The 13,601-nt window shown below is 39.4% G+C and overlaps 1 protein-coding gene across 2 annotated transcripts in view; it reads right to left on the reverse strand.

Moving 5' to 3' along the window:
* Positions 1 to 13,601, reverse strand: part of MDH1B (malate dehydrogenase 1B) — a 44,918-nt gene that overhangs the window by 1,317 nt on the left and 30,000 nt on the right. The window lies entirely within an intron of this gene.

Raw genomic sequence — 13,601 nt, forward strand, 5'->3', positions numbered from 1 at the left:
CAGTTACAGATTTATACATTTTCATGCTTGTGTTTCTGTCATACAATGTTCAAGAATTCATCCCTTTACCAGTGCCCATTCTCCACCACCGATGAACCCAGTATCCTTCCCACCCCACCCCCAATCCCATCCCCCCATACTCCATCCTGCCTCTGTGGCAGGTCATTCCCTTTTGTTCTCTCTCTCCTTTTGGGTGTTGTGGTTTGCAATAAGGGGTATTGAGTGGCCATCGTGTTCAATCTATAGTCTACTGTCAGCATGCATCTCCCTTCCCGAGCGGGTCCTCCAACCACACTTTACTTGGTGTTCCCTTCTCTATCTAAGCTGCTTTTCCCCCCAGCATGTGAGGCCGGCTTCCAAGCTATGGAGCAAACCTCCTGGTACTTATCTCAACTATCTTGGGTGTTAGTCTCTTATTCTGTTATTTTTTATTCCACAGATAAGCACAATCTTTCTATGTCTGTCTCTCTCTTTCTGACTCATTTCACTTAGCATGATGCTTTCCATGTTGATTCACTTATATGCAAAGTTCATGATTTCATCTTTTCTAACAGCTGCATAGTATTCCATTGTATAGATGTACCAAAGTTTCTTTAACTAGTCATCTGTTCTAGGGCACTCAGGTTTTTTCCAGATTCTGGCTATTGTAAACAGTGCTGCGATGAACATATAAGTGCAGATGATAACAGACATTTTTGAAGAGCACAGACTAATTGTTTATTAAAAATCCTTCAAAGTGGGGTTTTAGGTAGTTTTTCTGTGATTTTTTTTCAATGTACTTGCCATAAACAGAGTTACCATAAATGATGCATTGCCCTTCTTAGTGCATCTTGTAGAGCAAATGATGATATCAATGGACCCAATTTCTGGGTGATATTAGCTTGATGCATTTGTTTAATGTTGTATCCCTTCAAGCTGGTCTTTCTTTTTAGGGCAGATTCAGGGACACCTCCTCCCCTTCCATCATTTCTTTTATTTTTCTAGTTCAACAGGTATTGCAGATTGAGTTCTCAAATACTCCCTGTTAAGTCGTGAAAGAAGGCATTTCTACAAGCACACCTTGTTTCTTCAGGTGAAGAAAAGTTTTATAATCAACCCTAAAATCAGAATACTACATATAGTTCATTGTTACTTAGATATTATTGTTTTCTAGATCACTTTATAAGTTTGTCTTGCATTGGCAATTCTGGTATAATAATCTAAAATCCAAAGTTCTTATTTTTCTTCAAATGGAACACTTCACGGAAATAAAGTAGTATGAGAATGTGAGTTCTCTTGAAGACAAGTGCAGAAAGTGTATTGGAAAGAAGGAAATGAAAAAGCGTAATGATAGGGCAACTCAGCATGGGACTCTTGAAAATGCATCATGGAATTTTTTCAAACACATTGGCAATTCCAGCAGAACATGGATAAAAACATGATTGACAGCATTACTTGACCATGACTATAAAGTTACTTTTAACTGCAAATGCGTTTCCAGGAATAGGTAGCATTTCTACAAAGAAGAGTAAATTTTATACGCTCTACAAAACTCCTGCTTAAAGAGTCTTTTTGTCATAATTATGTTTTAATTTTTTTGTACTTTTTGGTTTACAATACTATTAAAATGGTATCTTGCAGACACAATCCCAACACCGCACTCATCACTAGTGTAGCTGTATCTATATCCCCCTCCAAGGACTCCCGACCTCATCCCTCTCACCACCAGCCCCCAACTCAATCACGGGGATGGAACTAGAGGATATCATGCTGAGTGAAGTCTGCTGGAATGAAAGGGACACATACAGAATTGTGATTTTTACCAATGCAGTGAAAATGGTGTGATTAGCTGTTCTGTTGGCTCATAATTTCTGCCCAGAAGAAATTAATATGCAAGGCAGAGCAGCTGCTCACTCTTGGGAGGGGCTACCAGTTTTGTTTCTAGCAGCTCAGCTGTAAATATGAATAACCTTCCTGTGTCCTCTGCGAAACGAGTAAGTACTCAGCTTGGCCCAAATCACTTTAGAGTTAAAGATGCTCATGTTAAGGTCAAACAGAGAAGCAAATGGAAGGTTATTTATGACATTATTTTCTCTTGCACCTGGTATGGAATAGCAAGAAGAAAGGCTCTTTAATCCTCATCTGACTATTTGGGTCCTATAATTTTATCTCTCTGAAATAAAAAGAAACAGTGATTTGACCAAGAAAGTAAAGGCTATCTCACTGTGCCAACTTAAAGATGCTTCAGTGATATAATGTCCAAGATCACCTTAGGCAAGGTAAATAGTATGCTAAATACTGAATCAATCTTACTGATAGATTTGGAGAGGGATCCAGAAAAGAGTCATAAAGTGGCAATCAGACAAAAGAGTCAGGAACATAGGTGTGGATAAAGGGTATTGGGAGCCCTGGTTGTCAAAGTATTGTCCCCATAGAAGTAGCATCTGCCTCACTTGAGAACTTAACAGTGCAAAATCTTAGGCCCACCTAAGGACTACTAAATTAGAAACCCTGGAAATGGTACAAATGAATCTGACTCAACTCAATGTCCGAAATCATTGGTGGAAGACTGAACTTAGCTGAAAGCCCCATACTAACTGAAATTAGAAAGAATAGTTCAAATATAGCAATCTTTGAGCCTGGCTTAGAGGGAGAAGTTGATTGCTTATTTTAATATATTTAAATATTGTAATTTAATGAATGTATTTAAATATATACCAGATAATCTTAATACATAAATTTATTCCCCCATATAAAATGAAAGATATTTCTCTATCAAGTTAGTCATTTATTAACAGACTGTTAACAAATAATTTTAATAAATAGTGTTAACCCTCAAACAATAAGAGGATTAGGGAATCCTGGCAGAGTTGAAAATCTTGGGGCTGGCCTTCTGGAAAACAATATGGACGACTCTCAAAAAATTAGAGGTTGAGCTCCCATTTGAACCAGCAATACCACTGCTGGGAATATATCCCAGAGAGGCAAAAAAGTATAATCGAAACAACATCTGCACATGTATGTTCATCGCAGCACTATTTACAATAGCCAGAATCTGGAAAAAACCCGAATGCCCTAGAATGGATGACTGGCTGAGGAAACTTTGGTACATCTATACAATGGAATACTATGCAGCTGTCAGAAAAAAGGAGGTCATGAATTTTGTATTTAAGTGGATGGGCATGAAAAGTTTCATGCTGAGTGAAATGAGTCAGAAAGAGAGAGACAGACATAGAAAGATTGCACTCATCTAGGGTATATAGAATAACAGAGTGGGAGACTAACACCCAAGAATTGTAGAAATAAGTACTAGGAGGTTGACTCCATGGCTTGGAGGCTGGCCTCACATTCTGGGGAAAGGGCAACTCAGAGAAGGGATCACCAACTATAATGTAGTCGAAGGCCATATGGGGGAAGGGAGTTGCGGGCTGAATGAGGGCTAGAGACTGAGCACAGTGGCCACTCAACACCTTTATTGCAAACCACAACAGCTAATTAGAGAGAGAGAACAGAAGGGAATTCCCTGCCACAGTGGCAGGGTGGGGTGGGGGGAGATGGGATCGGGGAGGGTGGGAGGGATGCTGGGTTTACTGGTGGTGGAGAATGGGCACTGGTGAAGGGATGGGTTCCCGAACTTTGTATGAGGGAAGCATAAGCACAAAAGTGTATAAATCTGTAAACGTGCCCTCAGGGTGATTCACGAATTAAAAATAAATAAATTAATTAAAATTAAAAAAAAATAAAAAAAAATAAAATAAAGAAAATCTTGGGGCTGGGCATTGGTGTCCCTAACTTTTGAGTCCTTTGAAATTTAACCACAAGTACCTTCCTATTGACCAGTAGACTCATCTATAATATTAATAGTTGATTAATACCATGGTATGTTCTATATTATTATGATAAAAGAGAAGAAAATGTTATTTAGAAAACTATTAAGCTGTCCTAGGGTGGCTCAGTACTGTTGGAATTAGTACCAGACTCCTATCTTTCTACACTGCCACCTGTTCCCCTGTTCCCCTCCCTCAGCTGGTGATGTCTCTTCATGGCCACAAAATGGCTGCCAAAGCTGCAAGCATCATTTTCTGGTAGCACAGCACCTCAAAGAGAAAGCGTGAATGTAGACGTGTTTTCTCTTTCTTCTGATTTTCTCCATCTCTCTTGTTACCCTTTCTACACTTCATTTCTCTCACTGCGTCTGCCTGTCTCTGCCTCTTTCTCTCCTTCCTTTACCCTCCTGCAGAAGACTTTCTCTTTTTTAACACTGTACACAACTGAGATGCATGCCTGGCTCTGACCAATCACCGGTAAATGAGAATAAATTACTGCTATTAATATTTATGCCCCAGGGTTGGGGCCATGACCCATTCCAGTGGAGTCCGAGTTTTCTTAATCAAGAGAGTAGGGGAACAGGGTTGTAGGGAGAACAACTAACAGTGCCTCTTGCAGTTTTAAGGATAAATACATTTAAGGGTATGTACATTCCAGTGACCAATGAAGCAATTATTTTACATAATGACTTTCTCAGATTCGTGCTCTAAATGACCTATAGAATTCCTCCCTCATGCCTTTATCATGACAGTTTTAATAACACAGAGAAATTATTTTTAATAACTTCACATTAAAGTTACTCCTAATGCAAAGACCAGACTTGAGATTTCCCAAGTTGGTCCATTACCTGTAATAGACTAAGAGCTAGTGCATCATCTGGGGAAAAAAAACACTCTGAAAAAATATTTTTTGAAATGCATCATCACTATTTTCATACAAACAATAAATAATAACAATTTTTTCTGGGTGTAATTCATAAAATATATTAATTTTTTATATGTGTGCTAGTAAGTAGAGTGATTAAAGTGATTAAAGATTAGGGTACAAAACCTCATTCAAATTATAAACACAGACATTAACTTTATTTCACAAAAATATCAGATGAGGTGCTAACTTTGGAAGCAAGCAGAACTCAGTTGTGGCTTTGAAATGATTCTCTTCATTATGATGGTGTAGACACAATCTGAAATTTCCCTGAGTTTTCAGAAAGTTATTTGAACCTTAAGAGCTATTTAAAACTACAGAGAATAAAACAGATATCAGCAGTTTTTAACATGACTCCTGGGTTTTAAAAGTTCCTAATTGGCAATTGTAAAGAGTCTTATTAGCTTGAAAAATATATGAGAATATTGGTTTGACTACTCCTGCTTTAATAAAAGACTGATTTTTATTTAAACACTGCAATTTTGGGGGTTGGGGAGATGGCGAGATAGTTCAAGAGTCTGGAGCACTAGTTTTGCATATGGGAAATGCAAATGTTCTATCCACAGTACCACATGATCTATCCTCTAAGCACTGCGAAAAAGAATTCTGAGCACCGAGCTGTATATAGCCTTTGAGCACTGATAAGTGTGGCCTCCAAACCAAAAGTACACAATTATTAAACAAACTTTGAAAAAGACAATTATATGAGCCCAAACCAAAATTGAATAGTAAAACCCCCAAAATTGTAATTTGGGGGGTGGCATGCAGAGAAGACTCAGTGCTCCCCTCTTCTCCCTTCTCTTGGTTGCTGCTATTGTCCTCGCATTGTCTGCTCACATTTGGTCAGGCGCTCACACATTTGATTACAAAACTCCAATGGCTGCACCCACGGCTTGTATAGGCTTTGCTGCCATGTGCTGTGACGGTCCACTTGGATGTGGTGCTAGAGATCACAGTGGCAGAGACGGGAATCATGTTCAGCAAAGAGAGGGTGATGCTGGTGACCAAACTTGAAGCATTACACTTGCAAGAAATCCCTCTACCACTCTGCCTCAGCCCCTGGCCCTAAAGTTCTGATTACTCAAGACACACTGATATCTTGAAACAGAAAATAATTCTACCTAAGTGAGCTGGGGGAGCTGGAGCGATAGCATAGCGGGTAGGGTGTTAGCCTTGCAGACGGCTGACCCGGGTTCGATTCCTCCATCCCTCTCAGAGAGCCGCAAGCTACTGAGAGTATCCCACCTGCACGGCAGAGCCTGGCAAGCTACCAGTAGCATATTCGATATGCCAAAAACAGTAACAACAAGTCTCACAATGAGATGTTACTGGTACCCGCTTGAGCAAATCGAAGAGCAACAGGATGACAGTGATAAGTGAACTGGGGTGGGATGGGGGACAGTGTGATTTATTATAAAAATATTCACACCAACTAGGTACCAGAAAGATATTATGCGCAGGAGGGGTTTAAAAATTTAGTGATCCTGGCTGGCCCTGAAGGACCTCACAAGTAGAGCTTTACGGCTTTCTCCAGTTCACTGCTTTGTCATTGCAGAGCGATGTATTCATCTATTTTTCTCAGTTCAATTTTTCTTCAGAAAGAGAAAAAATATGCATGGTTCTCCTTGATTCTGTTTTTTACTTCTGATCCAGTCAGTTTAGACCCGGGTGGTAAACACCTTTAAACAAGTGGAGGATGTGGGTTGGATATATTTTTATGGGCTCTATTTTCATGTAGGTAAAAATAAACAAATTGCCATCAAACTAATAAACATGAGAGTGATTATAGGTGACAGTAAACGTGTGTGTGTATTCACTGTCATTTCTATTTGATTGTTTACCTTGATGTTACTTAAGATTCAGGAAAACCTCTTGAGTTATTCATCCCCAAATATGGGTATTTTTTTACTTCAATACGCTACCAACTAAAATTTATAGTTGGTATGATTTTATCTGATACAATTCCTTAATTTTTCCTTCAGAGTATTTAAAAAGAAAAGTTTAAAGACGTCACAATTGAGAAATACACAGCCACTTATGTTTTTATTAGCTTTTCTTGGGCTGCCTACTGCTCCTGTTTTCTGGATTCCTGATGTATTTATTAGATTTTTTCCCCCCTGGCTCCCCACTGCTCCTGGACTCCTGATTTAATGGCTGACGAAGTACATATATGAGAGGGATTCTATGGGGGAAACAAAACCACAAGACCATTGCTGGCATATTCCTAGAGAAAAACTAATTACTGGCTTCTTTCCGGATCTTCTTTTCTGATCTTCATCTATTTCTGCATGCAGTCTCTCTTGGCTCCTTTGCTTCTCAGTCTTAATTTTCTTTGCAGCTACAGTGTCAAATTCATTGCCTCTCTTGGCCTCTCTCATTGCCTCTCTTGGCCTTGATTTTTCTTTATGTGCCAAGTTTAATTCTCCATTGGTTATTCCCTTTCCAAATACCATAATAAAGTTAGTTTCCAGAATGGATCGTACAATAAATTGTATTCATTTTGTCAGGCATTGAGATAAAGTATAGAAGCTTGGGGGGTTATCTTGATTGGTCAACTACATAAACAATCTACATGCAATTTTTTTTGCAAAATATTTTAGCACAGTAGCACTGTCGTCTGGTCCATCGTTCATAAATTTTCTCAAGCGGGCACCATTAACGTCTCCATTGTGAGACTTGTTGTTACTGTTTTCGGCATATCGAATATGCCACGGGTAGTTTGCCAGACTCTGCCGGTGGGGTGGGATATTCTTGGTAGCTTGTCAGACTTTCCAAGAGAGACAGAGGAATCGAACTCAGGTTGGTCTTGTGCAAGGCAAATGCCCTACCTGCTGTGCTATTGCTCCAGTCCAGTTCTTGCAAAATATTGAAAGAACTCAATTATATGCTTTAAAATCTTGACAGATTTATCTGTGTCCATTTCCTTATTTGTTCACTTTGAGGAAAGAATGAGATTGTCTCTGTAACAGCTTGGTTATTAAGGCACTGAGCCAGATTCTAGGAAGTGGATAAGTAAAGTTGGGTCCTTGGGGATTTGAGAAAAGTGCACTGTAGCACTGTCCCCCCATTGTTCATCGATTTGCTCAAGCGAGCACCAGTAACGTCTCCATTGTGAGACTTGTTGCTACTGTTTTTGGCATATCAAATACACCACGGGTAGCTTGCCAGGCTCTGTGGTGTGGGCGCGATACTCTCGGTAGCTTGCTGGGCTCTCTGAGAGGGATGGAGGAATCGAAAAAAATCCCAAAGGGTGGGGAACTCTCCCTGCACCCCACCACATGTCAGCAAGAACCTTTGGAACGACTCTTGACACTTTAGCTAACTTCCCTTTAAGGCTCTTTATTCAACCAACACTTGTGGCAGTCCCCTGAGGGGCACCCTTTATGGAAGCAATCTGTGGGGAGGCTGGCTAGGCACCTCGCATTCCCTACTTACCAGGTATCTTATGGAAATGGCACGGAGAAAAGTCTGGTTAATATCAGTGACTCACGCCATCCAAGAAAGTCCTGTGCTCTCGGAACGAGAAATTACGGCACCAGAGCAACAGTGCAGTGGCAGAAGGCTTGCCCTGCACTCAGCCAACCTGGGTTTGGTCCGCAACACTCCTTAGGGTATGCTGAGCCCCTGCCTGGAGCAATGCTTCAGTTCAGAGCCAGGACTGAGCACTACCAGGTGTGGCCCCCCAACCAAAAAAAAAAAGAGAGAGAGAGAGAGAAGTTACCTTCTGGTTAACCCTCCCAAAAAGCTTCCTTAATTTTTATACAGTAGAGCTGAGACCAAATCTAAATCCTCTGATGACAGAGACAGTTCACTGAGCAAGAGGGAACCGGAACTTTCCCTGTGAGCTGGAGGGGCCACATTCACCATGTGCGTTAGAGTGTGGTGGCTGGGAAAAGTGAGGGTATCAAAATAACTACAGGAAGCTGGAGAGATAGCACAGTGGGTAGGGTGTTTGCCTTGCACACAGCCAGCCTGGATTCTATTCCAGCATCCCAGATGGGCCCCTGAGCACTGCCAGAAGTAATTCTTGAGTACAGAGCCAGAAGTAACCCCTGTGCATTGCTGAATGTGACCCAAAAAACAAAAACAAAAAGTAAAAAGAAATAATTACAGGTGGCGCAGAGATATCATAGGGTGCTTGCCTTTCATGTGGCTGACCCAGGTTCAATCCCTGAAACCCCATACAGTGCCCTTAGCATGGCTAGGAGTGATCCCCGAGTTGAGTCAGGTGTAAGCTCTGAGAATAAATTCAAAACAACAAAACATATACACAAAACATATACACGGCAAGCTACTAAGAGTATGGAGCCCGCACGGTAGAGCCTGGCAAGCTACCCGTGTGTATTGGATATGCCAAAAACAGTAACAATAAGTATCTCAATGAGAGACGTTACTGGTGCCAGCTCAAACAAATCGATGAGCAATGGGATGACAGTGACAGTGACACATACACACAAGAAATAAATTCATTTGTTGTAATCAAAGTAAAGTGAAAGTAAAGTGAAATTTATCAGTTACACAGGTGGGGTGGGGGGCTGGGGAGTGGGGGGCTGGGAAGGAGTGGGGAGAGGGGAGGTATAATGTGATTCTTGGTGGTGGAATATGTGCACTGGTAAAGGGATGGGGGTTCGAGCATTATATGACTGAGACTTAAACCTGAAAGCTTTGTAACTTTCCACATCGTGATTCAATAAAAGAATAAATTAATTTAAAAAAGAAATAAATTCATTTGTTTAAGGGAGACTTGATCTTCTATACAGTTATATTTATAGAGTAAGGAAAGACTAGTTCATATTTTGTCTATCATCTACCTACAAATTCTACACTTAGCTGCCTTTCAGAGAAGGCTGTAGGAATCATAATTAAAACAAGCATGCAATAACAACAATGAAAATAACAGAATATCTGTGTGTTTCAAACACATTGAATATTCTTTTTTTTTTTTACTGTAGTTGGAGTAACATTAACAAAATAGTGCTTACACTCATGCTTGTGGTACACAAAATTCTTGCCTCTTCCCTGTGACCAGAGTACTCAAGACCCTCCACCATTGTCCTGGTATCACTTTTAGTTTGAGTTTTACTCTCCTCTTTTCTGCACTCTTGATAACTTCAGTACTGTAGTCAAAATCCAACTGGATTTTGTTCATTCCTTTCCTTTGCTTATTTATATACCACGAGTGTGATCAGCTGATACGAATGAAATCATCCTTCTCCCTCAAGCTAATTTTGCCTAACATGACCCCCTCTAGCTCCATTCAAGTTGCAGAAAAGGCAAATTTTCATCTTTTCTCATAATCGAGTAGTATTACAATGTGTATATTTACTACAAGTTCTTAATCCACTTCTCGGTCATTAGGAATTTGGGTTTGTTTCTAGATCTGGGATACTGTAAACAGTGTTGCAGTGAAAAGAGGTGTCCATATATATTTTTTCAAATCAATATTTTTCTGTTCTTGAGATAAGATGCCAAGGAATGAAGTCACTGGGTCTTGTGAAGTTTCCCTCTAAATTTCTTGAGAAGCTTCATTACATTTTCTATAGCAGCGGAACCAGAAAACTGACAGTCATACCAACAGTGAATTGAGGCTTTTCCAGTACTTTTTTTTTTGACAACACTGGCTGTTTCTGATCTTTAAAAATATATTTTTAAATTTCTAAATACTTTTGGTCTCTGAAGTGGTACTCAGTACTCCCAGGGCTCCACTGGCTCCATTGGCGATCCTCATTCAACCCAACAGGCAGGTTAAGAGTTTGAGGATGCCATGCTCTTCATGCCCAAGGTTTCAGGGAGTACCTGGACTACCTTCACGGTGATCAGGGGCCACCAGAACTACACCTGGTGATTCTGGGGAACCTTGTGGTGTCTGGAATAGAACCCAGATCAAGCACACTTGCTAACCATTGTACTATTTCCTAGCCCCTGTTTCTGGTCTTTTTATTTGGATTTTATTTTATTTTATTTTATTTTTTGGTTTTTGGGTCACATCTGGTGATGCACAGGGGTTACTCCTGGCTCTTCACTCAGGAATTACCCCTGGCGGTGCTCAGGGGACCATATGGGAAGCTGGGATTAGAACCCGGGTCAGCCGCGTGCAAGGCAAATGCCCTACCCACTGTGCTATCGCTCCAGCTCCCATTGGATTTGATTTTAAATAGGTCATCCCCACCGCTCTGGTGTGGTGTTTCATTGTCGTTTCAATTTACATTTCCCTGATAACAATGCTGAACATTTTTTTCATATGCCTATTGCTCAACTGTATGTATGTCTAGGAAGTATCTGTTCATTTCCTCTCCTCATTTCTTGATAGGGTAGTTAGTTCTGTTGTTGAGTTTTGTGAGTGTTTTATTGTACATTTGATATATATCTATCAAATGTATGAAGTGAAAATAGTTTCTTCTCTTCAGTACGCTGTTTGTTAATTTTATTCCTGATATCTTTCACTGTATAAAAACATTTTAATTTGATATAATACCAATTATTTTATTTATTTATTTATTTATTTTTATTTTATTGAATCACCATGTGGAAAGTTACAAAGCTTTCAGGCTTGAGTCTCAGTTATACAATGCTCGAACACCCATCCCTTCATCAGTGCACATATTCCATCACCAAGAACCACAGTAAACCTCCCCCCCACCCTCCCACCTCCCCCAGCCCCCCACCTCACCTGTGTAGTTGATAAATTTCACTTACTTTCTCTTTACTTTTATTACATTCAATATTTACTTTCTCTTTACTTTGATTACATTCAATATTTCAACAAAAAACTATTCTTTTTTGTTTTTTGTTATTTTTGCTAGTCAAGATGATTTACTAAAGATACCTGTGAGGTCAATATCATGAGAGTTCTGCCAATGAATCAATGAATTTTATGGATTCTATTCTAATATAAGGATCTTTAATTTACTTGGAGCTAAAGTTTATGCATAGTGTGATATAGGAGTCAATCTCTCTCTCTCTCTCTCTCTCTCTCTCTCTCTCTCTCTCTCTCTTTCTCTGTCCCTGCCTCTCTTCAAGTGACTATCTAGTTTTTCCATCATCTGTTGAAATGGCTTTCCTTGCTTCATTTCATGCACTAACATCTCTGTTGTAAATTGATTTCCCATTCATCTGAAGGCATACTTCTGAGTTCTAAATTCTCTTCCATTGGTCTGAAAGTATACTTAGATTACAATAAATACTGTTTTGATTACTATAATTTTATAGGATAGTTTAATACCAGGGAATACAATACCTCCTATCTTCTTGGACTGTATCCTTTTCTTGTAACTTCTTCAACTTAGAAGCATAAGTTATTGAGAGTAACTTCTGATCATAGGGATTTTTGAAATATCTGTTGTAATTCATCCCCTTTCATATTTGATCTTATTAAGTTTCTTCATTGTTTATTCCAGATGAGTCTAGCTAGGTATTTATTAATATTATTTTAAGTCTTAAAAAATGCTGGGTCATATAGTCTTGTAAAAATGTGTCACTGATTTTTTCACTTATTTTTATTATTTGTTTCCTTCTACCTGCTTTGATATTTGGTGGTTTTTGTCCCTAGTCTTTCAAGCTATGGAGTAAGGTTATTGAGTCTTTTCCTGTTTCCGCATGTAAGCCTGTATTGCAACAAACTTTCCTCAGTATAGTTTTTGATGTGTCATAAAGGTTCTGATAAATTGTGTCTTCATTCTCATTCGTTTTAAGGAATCTTTATTTCTTTCTGTTTTTCTTTTTGATTCAGTGGTTGGTCAATAGCAATCTTCTAATTGTTTGAGATTTTCCTGGTTTTCCTTTTATATTTGATTTCTACCTTCATGGCCTTGTAATTAAACTATTTCTATTTTCCTGACTGTACTGAACAGTCTTTTTTTTTTTTTTTTGTCTTTTTGGGTCACACCCGGCAATGCACAGGGGCTACTCCCGGCTCTGTGCTCAGGAATTACTCCTGGCGGTGCTCGAGGGACCATAAGGGATGCTGGGAATCGAATCTGGGTCGGCTGCGTGCAAGGCAAACAAACGCCCTACCCGCTGTGCTATTGCTCCAGCCCCTGTACTGAACACTCATATGTCTCAGCACATGTCTATTGTGGAGAATGCCCTACCCACACTGGAGAAGAATTTGTATTCTGCTTTTTGGACATGGAGGGGCCAAAATCATATATTCTGGACTTGGTCTTCCAATTCTTCATTTAGGAGTCATATTTACATTGATTTCCTGTCTAGTTGATATTCAATGATAAGAGAATGTAGTGTTTAAATCTCCCATCTCAACTGTGCTGTTGTCAATATATTTCCTTTGCTCTGTTTGTAAATGCTTTGAGACCTTTGCTGTGCCTACATCTGGTGCATAAATATGTGTGATAGCTAAGCCTATTTGATCCCTAATCGGTATGCAATGTACATCCCTATCTCTTACTACTTTCTTCAGATTAAACACCGTTTGGTCCAATAAAAGTATAGCCAATTCCTGCATTTTTAAAGTTTACTATTATTCTGTATGATTGTTTTTCAAACTTTCACTCTGAATTGGTTTGTTTTGGAAATTCAAATGCATCTCTTGTTGGCAGCATAATTTGATTCCAAATCCATTCAGACACTCAGTTTCTTTGATAAGGGAGTTCAGCCTATTGGCATCTGAAGGGATTATTGACATAAAAAATTCACTGCCGTTTTTTTCCATGAGGACTTTGGATGTTCTGCAGCTCGACATTGTTCCTTTGACTCTTCCTTATTTTGTTCACTTGTGTTTTGATATTTGTTTTTTATGTGGTAATCAGCCTCTACTGCCTCCTCTTGCTGCTTCTACTCTTGTTTTTGCGTTTACAGCCAATCTTCTGATCTTACATCCCCTTCCAAGTTTGCCATGAGTAATTCTGGTGTTC

The sequence above is a fragment of the Sorex araneus genome, chromosome X (assembly GCF_027595985.1).
Source record: "Sorex araneus isolate mSorAra2 chromosome X, mSorAra2.pri, whole genome shotgun sequence".
In the NCBI taxonomy this organism is placed as follows: Eukaryota; Metazoa; Chordata; class Mammalia; order Eulipotyphla; family Soricidae; genus Sorex; species Sorex araneus.